An 11,302-nucleotide genomic window follows, 5' to 3' on the forward strand; every position below is an offset into this window, starting at 1 on the left:
TAAATTTGGAACTGGAAGATAATTTTTATACCATCCAATCCAATGATTCTTTGACAGCCTGGTGAAACCCATCAGAATAATGCTCTTAAATGAATAGAATGAAACACAAAGGATTAAAATGGAAATTAATCATATTGAAATGCAGTCATTAAAATATTTTTTAAAAATAAGTTCATGGACTTCAGAACCCTTCATCTAATCTAACTCACTCATTTTTCACATGGGGAAATTGAGGCCCTAAAAAGTCACTTAACTAATTAGTGGCATAGCCATGATTCAAACCCAGGTCCTCAGACTCTAAATTCAGTACATGCTATAGAGTTCAGAGTAACTAGACTTAAATCTTCATCTCCTTTATCCTTTATTTCTGAGATTATAAGAGGTCAACAAAAGACAAGGATTCTATTTTTTAAAAATGGAAGATTCACATCAGAAGGGAGTTGTTGTTTGTCATTCATCTTTGAGAGGACTAATGATATCATGGGGGAAGTCTTGACTTGTGTGTGAATTGGATTTAAGTGAGGCAGAGCTGCACAAAATCATTAGCCTCCCTCTCTCTTCCTGAGTCATCAAAGTCCAATGGTGAACAAAAGTCAAGATAACTAGTGATAGCCCGGGATGCAGTGGTGACCTTGGTGTCTATGATGTCTGACCAAGCTCTAAGTGCTCCACAGCACCTGCTTCAGCTGTGGTCATTGGAACAAACTGTTCTCATCTACTCATTCCACCAGGGAAAGTCGTCACACATTTAGGGTAGATGTCCCCTTAACTCATTGATGGGTTTGAGGCCTCTCTGCTGAGATGGTTTTATAGGGATGTGACCACTATACATGCCACAACTTCTTAGAGCCACAGGTGAGAGCTGGATGAACCAGGTGGACACCAAAGATAGATAACAGTTCTCATACCAGAGGCGCCAGTCCTCCCTGAACACCCCATAAACCTCCCGAGAGAGTATGATACAATGGGAAGATCTGAATTCAAATCTCACCTCTGATACTTGCTACCTACTGTGACCTTAGGCAAGTTACTTCGTCTCCATGAGGAAAATAAGGCATTGGACAAGGTGATTTTCAGATAGAGGTCCTTTACAATTCTAGATCTGTGCCTCTTTAAAAAATGTAATATGTCTGCTACGTAAAATGAGATACACATATAAATTATTTCTTAAGTAACCAGACCCTGACTGGTGATGATTTAGCAACATTCAGATTTGAACTGAGACAAAAGGAAGAGGTCAGAATCCTCTAGATCTTTTCCATAAGGACTCCAGAATGCAGGAAAGGAAGGTAACTGCTTCTAGCACCATCATACTCCATATAAGAGGAAGTCTGATGCTGGCAAGATTGTGCTTTATGCCACTGGACTTGGTCCCCATTTGCTTCCCTACATCCCTGTTCCCTCCAGCTTAATGGAAGGAAAGTGTCACATGGAAAGGAATGGCTCCTGTCCCCTCCAGCTGGGATAGTGAGGTCACCCTATACTAGTTAATGTTAAGGTATTCAGCCAGCCTGGCCTGGATGTCAACTTCCTGTCCCTCCTGACAGCATGCCAGACAAAATGTTCTTAACTGACCCTTCCTGAGACCTTCTCACTTTTTTCTTCCCTCCTACCTCTTCTTCCCCAGATTCTAGACCCAGCTCTATCACTAACTCACTGTATGAAGTTGGGCAGGTCTTGACTTGCATGAAGTCAAGAATGACTTCAATCAGAGTCAACATATATTTTATAAGTGTTTACTATGTGCCAGGCAAAAACACAGTCCTTGTAACTCACATTCTGATGGGGGAAACAATATACAAAGAACTATATATATATATTTCCTTCCTTCTTTCAAGAAAATGAAGGGGTTGAGTTAGACGGTCTCAATGGTCCCTTCCGACTCTGAAGCTATATTTAGTCAATGACAGCCATATTTTTATCATCAACCACAGTTCTTGTAACTGTCATAAACCAAAGTCCTCTTTCCAGAGGAGTTTTGCAGCTGGTACCATGTAGCCTTCTTTATTGGTCCTTCAGTTCTTTCAATTCACCTATCTCTTCTCTGGCTCAGACAGTAAATCCCTCCCTAAGCCTTCCAGGTCCTCCACTTACTCCTAACCATGACTCCAAATCTTCTTCCTCCATCTCCAGTCCCCAAATGTGTCCTACAATGTTCCCTAAAATTGAGTCTGCTCAATCTCCAATGCTAGGTTAGAGGAGAAGGTAAGGGAGATAGGGCCAAAGGAGGACTTGGTTTCCCAGGATACAAGAATGAAATTTGTCTATAACATTTTCCAGGGATGGGGGTTGAGGGGAGCTGTCCAAACTTGTAATTTCGTAAGAACTCTTGGTACCTAAATTCTCTCCAAGGATGCAGATTAGTAGCTACCTGTAACTTACAGAGAGTGACCTGAGGCTAAGTCATACAATTTGTGTCAACAGAAACAAAACTTGGGCTCAGGTCTTTCAGTCTCCAAGGGAAACCTCTGAAACTTCACGCCATTCTTTCCTTCATTAGTTAACATAGTCATCCTAACTTCAGGGTAGGGAAGGGAAAAAATAATCCCTTTGACTTTAAGCAAATGATTAACTTTCTAAACCAGATTTTCTTAACCTGAGATCCATGGACTCCCTTCCAAGACTTCTGTGGAAAGGTTTCAGAGAGTGCATTGAATATAGAAATAGATATAGTAGATATAGATATAAATATAGATGTAGATATGTATGTATATATACACACCTGTATGTGTAAGTATATATACACATATATACCTATGCACTATCTATATTTGTTGTTGTTATTAAGTCAGTTTTCAGTTGTGTCTAACTCTCCATTACCCCATTTGGAGTTTTCTTGGTAGAGATACTAGAGTGGTTTGCTATTTTCTTCTCCAGTTCATTTTACAGATGAAGAAACTGAGGTAAACAGTGTGAAGTAACTTGACCAGAGTCACACAGTTAGGAAGTATCTGAGGCCAGATTTAAACTCAGGAAAATTAGTCTTCCTGATTCAATTACCAGCAATCTGTGCACTATGACACCACCCAGTTGCCATGTATGTGTGTGCGTATGTATGCATGCATGTATATGTATATATCTGTATAGTATATGTATATATACAATACATACACACATGTATATGTAATACATATGCATATATATTTGGTTTCCTTTGTGATCCCACATATTTTATCTTATACATTTAAAATAAACATTATTTTGAAATGGGGACTGATAAGTGTCAGTAGATTGCCAAAGGGGTCCATGACACCAAAAAGTTCTAAAGCCCTGCATTAGACCCCTCGACACTCTCCAAGATATCTCTAAAGCTGCCTCACAGAACTGTTGTGAGAAACAAATGAGATAATAAATGTAAGTTGCTTTGTAAATGCTAAAGCACTAATGTTAGCTACTATCTAATAGTGAACATTAGCTATTGTTAAAGAAGATGACTTCCCTATCCTTAAAGGACTGCACTAGCCCCACCCCACCCCCACACACCCAAAGAGCAGCTGCACACAGGCCTCTGACTTCCTGGGAGGATCTAGAGCTGGGGTTACAAGAACGGTGGCCAACTTGACTGTTTTTCTTCCCAGTGTTCTTTTTCCCCTCCTTTTTAACACAAATCATCTCCAAGCTGGTCCTCTTGACCATGAGTACCAACATTTATGGGGCCATTATTCAACTTCTCAATGTATATTTATATATTCCCCAGAAGAAAGGAAGAATTTCAGTGTCCAGTACATAAGGGACAGTTTTGTTTTGATCTTTGTATCCCTAGTACCTCTTCTAAGTGCTCGCCAAATTGAATCCTAGCTCCAATCTCCCTACCCTTGCCCCAAAGCAATATTTCTTCAATGTCATTAGCATGGGAGCTTCTTCTACCAAATTCAGATAAAAACTCTTTTTAAAAATTTGGTAGGTGTTAAAGAGTCAATTGTGGTAGAAAAATCCAACATCTGTTGCCAACCTGGTAAGGAGGCTCTCAGCACTTAGCAGATCTGAACCCTGATCCCTGATCTCCTTGCATGACAAACATTTTGGCTGACACCAGGCCCAGATTGAAATCCCTTCCAACTTGGGAAGACTTGCTAGAACTTGTCCTCTGCTGGCAAGGCCCTTGAGAACCCAGGTTCTACTCTATGCATGAGTGAGGCATAAAAGGAAGACTTTGATGGTGGTCGTAGAACCAAACCATGGGAAAATAACAACTCACCACCTACAAGAGACTAATAAAAATCACCATACTCCTATCAGTCAACAGCATTGATCAAGCACCTCCTGCCTGGTTCTGATGAAGGTGGAAGTAAATGGCTTCTAAGCTCCCCACCAAATATTTATTCTATAAACAGAAGATGGCATCCCCACCTTTAGGAAGAAGCTATGATCACAGCCACAGTAAATGAAGAGATGCCATTCCAGCAAAGGAGAGGGTTTGAATTGGGGATTACATTGTAATCACTGGTGTCTACCCTCCTCCCTTCCTCAAAATCTGCCTAGTTGTGTCCCTGCTCTCTAACACCTTGCCATCTGCAGCAGGACATTGACAAAGAGGTCTTCAAAGCAGGTACTGGGGAGTCAGAAGCTGACAGGGTGGGAGCAGGGAGAGACAGAGAGAGAGAAGAAGAGAGAGAGGAAGAGGGAGAAAGAGAGGGAGAGAGAGGGAGGGAGAGGGCAGGAGGGAGAGGGCGGGAGAGAGAGGGCAGGAGAGAGAGAGAGGGAGAGAAGGAGAGGGAAAGAGAGAGAAGGAGAGAGAGAGGGAGAGAGAAAAGGAGAGAGAGAGAGAGAGAGAGAGAGAGAGAGAGAGAGAGAGAGAGAGAGAGAGAGAGAGAGAGAGAGAGAGAGAGAGGGAGGGAGGGAGGGAGAGAGAGAGAGAGAGAGAGAGAGAGAGAAAGAGAGAGACCTCCCCTCCAAAGTCAAGAATGGTAACCACATTAGAAGACAATAGCTGTTTAGGGTTTTAACAAGAGGATGTCTCCATTAGACAGAGATAAGTCCCTTCATACCACATCCTTCCAGGAAAACCCCCCAGAGTGTTAAGGGGAAGATAGAAAGGACAAAAAGTCTGAGCCCTCGTGAGTCCTCGGCTCATTAGAGTGTTGTGCATGGAAAGGAGAAATGGAATGAGGCAGGGGGCCAACTTTCTTAATTTCAGGAGAGTCTAATGTCAACTTGCTCTGTCCTTTCAGGCATTCACTCAACACAGCTCTATCTGGTATCTACCATATGTGGAAGACATGTAGAGTATTGAGGCTTCAAGGGAGGCAGAGATGAATCAGAGATTCCTGACCCAGATTAAACCTAGGTTTACCATCGGATCCAATATCTCATTTCTTACATAAAACCTGCATAGGACACATCTCACTTTCCTTTTCTTCTTCTGTGCCCTTCTAGGAGGACCTAGGGATGAGGGGGAAATAGGAAGATTGGAAGAATTTCTATATATTGAAAGCTATATGGAGATTCTAGTGGGGAGGAACTACTATCAAATGGAGTTTGTTGGGTTTCCCTAAAAACATGATAGTCTTTCTATTTTAAAATTCAAAACCAACTTTTTAGGGGAAACTTTATTGAGGGAATTTCCTGACTTTTAGATTGTCTCATACTCATTCCTTTCTCTTGACCCTTGCTGAGGCCATCCGCATTTCTTGTTTAGACTGCTACCACAGTCTCCTTATTTATGTCTCCCTATCTCTTCTCTTAATAATAGCAATTATAACATTTATATAGCACTTTAAGTTTTGCAAAATATTTACAAATTAGATTTAATTCTCAAAACAACCCAAGGAGGTAGGTGCTATTACCCTCATTTTACAGCTGAGGAAACTGAGATAGGTATTAAGTGCTTTGTCCAGGGTCATGCAACTAGTAAGTATCTGGATTCATATTTGAACTCAGGTTTTCCTCACTCTGGGCCCAGTGTCCTTATTCTTTGAAAAACTTGACTGCTTCTTCTATCTATGCCCCACATGGCTGCCAAAATCATCTTCCTAAGACACTGATGTGACCATATTACTCCACTACTTAAAAACTTCCATTGGCTCCCCATTGAAATAAGTATCAACTCCTTAATGTGGCATTTAAAGTCTTCCACCATCTGGCTCTAGTCTACCTTCTCAAACTTGTTTCAAACTATTCCATTGAATTCCAGCCAGCCTGAACCTTCTCATTTTCCTCCAGACTCTGCCTTCTGTTTCTCTGAGATTTCGTAAGTTATCCATCAGCCATGTCTGGAATGCACTCCCTCACTCCCATTTCATTTTATCCTTATCTTCCTTCTCAGCTCAGTTACCACTTCTTTTGTGAATTTTCCTTGATTTTCCCCAAGGTAGTGCTCTCCCAGTTTACTTTGTATCATACTTAAACACTTCTCAGCACAATACCTAGGATGTTTTGTTGTTAACAAAACACATTTTGTTGTTCAGTCATTTCAGTGGTGTCCAACTCTTCATGACCCCATTTGGGGTTTTCTTGGCAAAGATAGTGGAGTGGTTTGCCATTTCCTTCTCCAGCTCATTTTACAATTGAGGAAAGGGAGGCAAACAGGATGGAGTGACTTGCCCAGGGCTGCATAGCTAGTAAGTGTCTGAGGGTGGATTTGAACTGGAATCTTTCTGACTTCAGGCCTTAATCACCTAGTAGAAGTTTAAGCAATACTTGTTCTATCCCTTCCATTAGACTATAAACTCCCTGGACTTCTGTTTTTGTCTTTGTATGTTCAGCATGTAGCATAATTGGTGAATGATTTTTTGGTGAAGTTACCCCATGGATATCTGAAAAGCGAGATTGAACAGTCATAGCTCTGAAATGAATAAATAACAGATAAAATGTGTTCTTTTTCATCTTAATGGATGAAAAATCCTACCTCTTCCTCTTCTCGCCACATACCAGTGAGGAGAGAAAGGTAGTGAATCTCCACAGTTACCACAAACAAGGATACCTCAGCTGGACAATGCCTGGTCACTCGGTTACTGGAACCAAGCCTGTTAGCCAGGCCAGGGTAAAGAAGACTATTTTTGTAAATAAAAAAAAAATTAAGTAGACATTGAACTCATATGACTCACAAGGAGCAAGGAGAGGAAGCATGGGATTAACCCTCCTGAACCAGACACAAGACCCAGCTAGCTCTGGCAGCAGCAAATACCTGATGCCTTTTAAAAAGAATTTACCACCCCCACCCTCTACTTTTAGTCACCCAAGTGCCTTCTGCCAACTGACAGAAGCCCAGCTAGGAATCTGTGCTCTGTGGGAGTTCTGAGATCTGCCCTTGTCCAAACTATGAAAAAAAAATGAGACTCCCTCCCCCTCAAGTCTCACTGTAAAAACTTACCATATGTCCTTGTCAGTCAGCAACATTGATTAAGTAAGAAACTCCCCAGCTTGGCCCTCAAGGGCCTCCCGAATTGAGCTGTACCCTACCTAGTCAACCTCATTTTCCTTCACAAGTGCTGGCCTTTAGAACTACAATGGTGCTGGTGTCCTGGTCTCCAGAATATAGGACTCATGTTGGCTTCCAGGCCTTTGCCCATGCTGATTCCTCCACTTAAAATGCCTTCCCATTTCCCCCTCCTTCACTCTCAATCTTATTACAGCTCAGCTAACGACCCACCCCTTCCATGAAGCTACCTAGACTGCTTTGGCCCTCCCTGATGTCACTCAGTGAGAACCAGTGGTTCTCAAACTCATCGTACTATATTCTGCAAGGCATCAACATATTGAACATATGAGCTGGCAGCACAGTGGCGGAGCGGAGACACTCACACATGTGCAGTTGCTCTTCCATAAAGGAGCAGCCTTTTTTTGTTAAGTTGTTTGCAAGTTCAAGGTCTGAAATATTTTGAGTCTCATGTGTATGAATAATAGTCAAGCTCTATTTATGTTTTTGAGTGTTGTTTACCATACTACAAGTGCTGTGTAATTAGAATTTATATTACATAAAATTATTCACAAATCTCTGCAGTAATAACATCCAGCATTTCATGGCACACCTATTGAAACTAGCGTCACACATAACTTGACAGCTACCAGTGAGGTGGGGGCTAGAACCTCCCTCATCCCCTTCGGAACCAAGGCTGACTGCTTGTAATTCAAAGCCTATAACACAGAATCCATGAGGCTCAATAGAAAGAGCTCACTAGATTTAGAGATGAGATGGGGAAGGTTAGGAGGTGAGAGGAGGGAGGAGTTAACATAGGGATATCTGAGGTGGGGGCTGGGAGTTTGGGGCAGGAGGTTAGGTAGACCTTAGCTCTACTGAGTCCCCTACCACCATCAGATCTTAGGGAACCTCCCAACCCTTAGGTCTCTATCCTTAAATCTGGGCAAGTCACAATTACTTAAACTCTCTAAGCCCTGATTCTGGCATCTGTAAAAGGAGAGGCTGAATTAGATGGCCCAGAGGCAGAATGGTCACTTTTAGCTCTGAATCTATGCTCCTGTGATCCATTAAGGGGCACTGAGGTATTGTAGTGGATAGAGTGCCCAGCCTGGAGTCAAGAAGACTCGCCTTCTTCAGCTCAAATCTGGCCTCAGACAAGTACTAGTTGTGTGACCTGGGTCAGTCACTTCACTCTGTTTGCCTCAGTTTCCTCATCATAAAAGATCTGGAGAAAGAAATCTCAAACCACTCCAGTATCTCTGCCAAGAAAACCCCCAAAAGGTTCACAGAGTCGGACACCACTGAAACGACTCAACTTCCAGCAATAACAAAATGATCCCTTATGCTGAAGTTCACATCCTAAGTTTTCTGACTGTTGCCTTGTTGGGATCTGTAATCAGTTAGTGCACAGCAGTAGAAACTGGAGACTTAGAGTTCTGGTTTTACATCCCACCTTAATTCTTGGTAATTGAGTAACCACAGGCAACTCTTTCCCTGTTGGAAGAACAAATGAGATAATGTCCATAGGCTGGTTTGGGAACCTTTAAATGCTATTGGAGAATCAGCTGTTATGTTGTACAGAGTCTTTGGTTAATCAAAGAAACAATAATAAATAATAATAAAAGAAAGAAAACTAGATTTGGAATCAAAACACCTGACTTAGAATCTGGTTCTACCACTTACACTAATTAACAAGTATTTATTAAACACCTACTATGTGGCAGTACCTACTATGTGGCAGGTACCGTGCTAAGCATTGAAGAAACCAAGAAAGGCAAAAACCCCATCCCTGCCTTCAGGGAATTTACATTCAAAGGAAAGAGACTACAAGATTGCTTAAACTAGGTGCTGGAATTTAAATACTAACTCTGGGGTTTACTTTCTATGTAAACTTGGTCAAGTCACTTCATGGAAGAGGGGGTAAGCATTTATTAAGCACTTACTATGTGCCAGGCACTTTGTTACCAACTTTATAAATATTTCACTTGATCTTTGAAACAACTCTAAGGTGCTATTATTATCCCCATTTTACAGTTGAGGGAACTGAGGCTGAAGGAGATTAAGTGAGTTGCTTAGGATCACACAGCTAGTGTCTGAGGCTAGATTTGAACTCAAGACTTTTTGATTCCAAGACCAGTACTCTATCTATTATACCTGGCTCCCAGGGGACTAGACCAGATGGCCACTGAGGTTCTCTGCAGCTGTAGATCTGTGATTCGGTGATCTATAATAAATGCCAGTTTGGCTACTTAATACTTGTTTGACCTTGATCAAGTCACCTCATCTCTCCGGGTCTCGGTTTCCCTATCTAGTAAAACTAGAATACTAAACTGTTGTTGTTTAATCATTTTTCAGTCATGTTCGATTCTTTGTGAGTTTTCTTGGCAAAGATACTGGGGCAGTTGTCATTTCCTTCTCCAGCTCATTTTACAGATGAGGAAACTGAGGCAAACAGAGTGAAGTGACTTTCCCAGGGTCACACAGTTTCTGAAGCCATATTTGAACTCAAGAAGATGAGTGTCTTTCACTTCAGGCTCAGCGCTCTGCCCACTGTGCCACCTAGCTGCCCAGGAAGCTGGACTAGATGATTTCTAATACTTCTAGAGTATTTCTGTTGTCATTCAGAGATGAAACTGAAACTCAGTTGAATTAACTTGACCAGGGTCACACAGCTGGTAAGGGGTCATTTGTGTTTAGCTGTCTCAATGCTCCTTCCATCCACTGTACCACCTTTATCCCCAGAAGTTTTCCTAGGTCCAGTTGGACTGAATGCAAGCATCCTCTCTGCATAAATCACTCTATTAGATAAGAGGATTTCAGAGAACACAGGAGAAAAGATACTATCCAACCCTTCCTGGGAGGAATTCTTATATGGGCATCACCACACAGACCTAGATGGAGATGGAGAGGCTAGTGTGAAGGATGATGAAAAACCTGGGCTGGGAGAGGCTGGGTTCCCTTTCTTGCAGGGTTGTGCTCCCGTGGGCATCTCTGGCATTACTGTACTCCCTGTATCTTGAAATGATGTATATACATAAAAAGGAGAGGGGGGAATGGACAGATCCTGGGAGATGTTAAAAATGTTAAACTCTGCCAAAGTTAGTTAAAGTGCTCCATAACCATCAGCTAACATTGCTGGAGAGGGAGGACAAAATATCCCTTTTTTTTCTTTTTGTTTTTTTTTTTTGCTTCCTCAGAAGATCCAGCAAATGCTTGCAATGGGAAAAAGCAAGAGTCAGCATTTTGCCCATGGGCCCCTCCCAGGGACTGGCGCTTTAAACTGCTGCTCCAGGGCCTCTAGGATTGGCCATCTTCCCCCACCACCACCCCCCTCCCCTTCACTCCCCCTACCTCAGAGAGGTCAGAGCACAAAGCTGCCAAAAGAAAAAAAGATACCACACACCCAAAGTGTGTAGCAAAAGGAGCCTCTCCTCCTGCATTCTGCCCTTATTTGAGGGATAAAGGGCTGCCCCCCCCCCCCAAACCAGATCCTAAAATCTGCTTGCATTGGCTGACGACACTACAGCTCAACGGGACCAGAGATAAAGTTGGAACTGCTTTGGGTGAATGTGAGCAATTTTGTTCTCCCGCTCTCTCCACCTCCCCCACTCCTCACCACCACACTTTCATCCCTACCTCCTCCAACAAACCCTCCAGTATTGCACAATCTGGGGTAAATTCATGTCCCAACTGCCTGGGTCACACACAAGGCAAGGACAGCTCCCAGCTGCCAAGTGGTGATGTCTGCATGTCAAGTCCACTCCCTAGTTAAACTCACATTCGGGGCCACCCCCTCATTCTGAGAAGTAATATCTAAGCCTCCTGCCATTCTGACTGATGAAAGAGTCTTGTTTTTATCACACTGATAACTTGGGAGTGACCAGTGGGCATAGCATTGTCTTTTTCACTTTGACTACCAAAAGCCAACTTTTGAATTTTCTT

The 11,302-nt window shown here is 42.4% G+C and overlaps 1 protein-coding gene across 1 annotated transcript in view; it reads right to left on the reverse strand.

Annotated features, from left to right (window-relative positions):
* The window catches only part of MRC2 (mannose receptor C-type 2), a 97,643-nt gene that overhangs the window by 84,649 nt on the left and 1,692 nt on the right, over positions 1 to 11,302 (reverse strand). The window lies entirely within an intron of this gene.

Source organism: Notamacropus eugenii, chromosome 2 (assembly GCF_028372415.1).
Source record: "Notamacropus eugenii isolate mMacEug1 chromosome 2, mMacEug1.pri_v2, whole genome shotgun sequence".
Classification (NCBI taxonomy): Eukaryota; Metazoa; Chordata; class Mammalia; order Diprotodontia; family Macropodidae; genus Notamacropus; species Notamacropus eugenii.